Genomic DNA, 2,774 nt, shown 5'->3' with positions numbered 1-2,774 from the left:
TTATTTTGTTGTAATTCAAAGACGAATAACTGTAGATACATGAAAATTTTACTGAATGTTTATATCAACATTTCCTATACACCATACAATTTTGAAAATATTTTGACTCTTTTTGAGCTGTTTACGGACATTTTCAGTTTTACATTTTTTTAGTTTTTTTTTCTATAAATATCAATAAAGTTTTATCTGTTGGGCCAAAAAGTGTATACATTTAATACAAAGCTCCTGATATATTGTTACAATATCAGTTGAAAAATATTAAAAATACATAGGCACAATTTTTTTTTATAAGCATTTAAAGATCAAATTTTGACAAAATTTATCAAATTTTAATTTGAAAAATTATTTTGTACTTAAAAATTTATAAAATGTTCAATTTTTGTATCTAAGAATTAAAAATTTAAAACAAGATTCCACGTAAGTAATTAATTCTGTTACCAAAAAATCTAAAATATACATTTAAACAGTTTATTTTTATAGTCATTTTAAGTACAAATTTGGACGAAATTACATATTAAAAACCTAGGATAACTCTTTTAGTTATTTTGTTGTGATTGTATAATATTATTCGTGGGTACTTGAAACTTCTAAAGTATACTATTATATATCTATGATTTTACCACGTTTTTTTGTTGATGTATAACGCGTTATAACTTATAAGTACCTAATAGATATTATGATATGATTAATTTTGAATTTATTATAGGTACCTATTATAGGTCAATTTTTTTTTAATACCATGGATAAGTATATATATGTCTAATACATAGACTGATATACCGTCTCCGCTCAGAATCGTTTTTCTTATACAGTGATATTATATCATTGAATTCAAATTTAATACTGTCCATTATACAGTGACCCACTTCTAACCTACTGTACAGCAGAGCGACATCCACTTATTTATGATTGAATATACTATAACAATAATATTGTTGTAGTATATTCAATATAAAAGTTATTAGTACCTAGTTCAGTAGTTGTTAATACTATTAACAACTACCTTTAACTTCGTATTTTGATAAGTAATATAAAATAGGTATACTTATTATAGGTATTTTACTTATTCTTACCTGTATATTGACGTCGATGCGTATTCGCTATTTTCAATTCTGTAGGTATAAAAAAAGTAACTTTATAACAACATAACGCAGACCGTTATAGTGTGGAGGTGTAGACTGCAGTATTGTAATCGTAAAACTCGTAAGTCGTAAGCTGGTATCATGACTCGTGATTCGTCGTACAACAGTCAACAATATTTGTTTGGGCAGCAGGTCCGAAGTAAGGAGATTACGGTTTCCTGCTCCACCGATATTTGTAAAAATGTGAACCGGAAGAAAAGGAGACAAAAAAGAGAATTTGATGACACGATGTAAATGGTATTAATTTTATTCTCCTACCGTCTTACAACTATAACAATTAAGTGGCTAGGGGTGGGAGCTTATGACTAAAATAAATCACTACAACACAGAAATATTGTAAAATAGAAAAATAATTATATGGGTAACGTTACGTGACCCTGGAATGCAACGACGTGGAGTGCTGTGACCCGTGAAAATGGTTGACGAGCTCCCGGCGTGAATGACAGCAGCACCGGTGGACAACTCGTGTACGTTGATGCACCCACGAATACAAACGCTCGGTATATGACTCGTCGATAATCTCGCGAGGCAACGGCGGTCCTACCGTGACAACAACAGTATCGTGCGTGCAGACGACGCAGCGTGTATACACCGTGTGTACGGTGGTAAGCGGACGAACACTGCCGCAACAACGAGACGCAACGCGACGTATAAAATATGATATTATGTAGGTACTGTTACGAATGAGCAAAAAACAACTGTCGGAAAACGATGTGACAGCCATACATAATAACGAGCCACGGGTGATGGCTTTATGCCCAGGCGCAATGGATTACGCGTGGTAGGTAAATGCGTAGCGGATAACACACAACAATCGATTCGCGTAATATTATGTGTGGTGCGAGCCTTTTGACGGTGACTACTCGCACACGCACACAAACACACCGGTACTGAAGACGAACAGTGGACGACTAACTCTACAGCGACAACGATATTTGCATATCACCGACCGTAGTAGGCCGATAACATGTATTGCATAACACGGCGGCCGACCGGTTGTCTCGCTAGACGCGAATACGACAACGGCACGACCTTTGATCAGGCCGTGCTCGACTGCGTGACTTATCATTGTGCTGTGGCGGCAACAAATATTATTGTTATTGTTATTTCCTATTCTCTTTTTACTTTTAATTTATTATTTTGTTAGATAAGCTGCTGTATTTTATTATTATTATGCGGATAATACAGTATGCTGTGTTAGATTTGCTTCAGTAGTATTGTTTGTGATTTAGACATTCAGACTAATTAAAATTTAATTAATTACACTTTTATGTTCGTGAAGTTACATTATTAGTTAATCAAAATATTTTACAAAATTTGCGTACCCCTGTTTGCTAACTATTGTGTTGAATATACATTTTGTAAGCCTCTCGTCCGTTTTCGGGTCGTGTGCGTACGTTATCCTATGCTTTTTCGTGCAAATGGTACTGTGAGCTTCCGTTAAATTTAAATTTCTACCATTCTTTTTAAAATATCCTACATCTTGTTCCAAAAGAAGTTTTCTTACTTTGTGTTCTTTTAATAATTCAAATTGTATGGTGAAATTTTTTGTAATGTATTTATCGTAGCATGTTATATTTAGAATTTCGAATTTATCTATATTTAACCTTTTCAAAATATTTCTGTCGGAAT

This window comes from Acyrthosiphon pisum, chromosome X (assembly GCF_005508785.2).
Source record: "Acyrthosiphon pisum isolate AL4f chromosome X, pea_aphid_22Mar2018_4r6ur, whole genome shotgun sequence".
Classification (NCBI taxonomy): domain Eukaryota; kingdom Metazoa; phylum Arthropoda; class Insecta; order Hemiptera; family Aphididae; genus Acyrthosiphon; species Acyrthosiphon pisum.
This window is presented reverse-complemented; position numbering follows the sequence as displayed.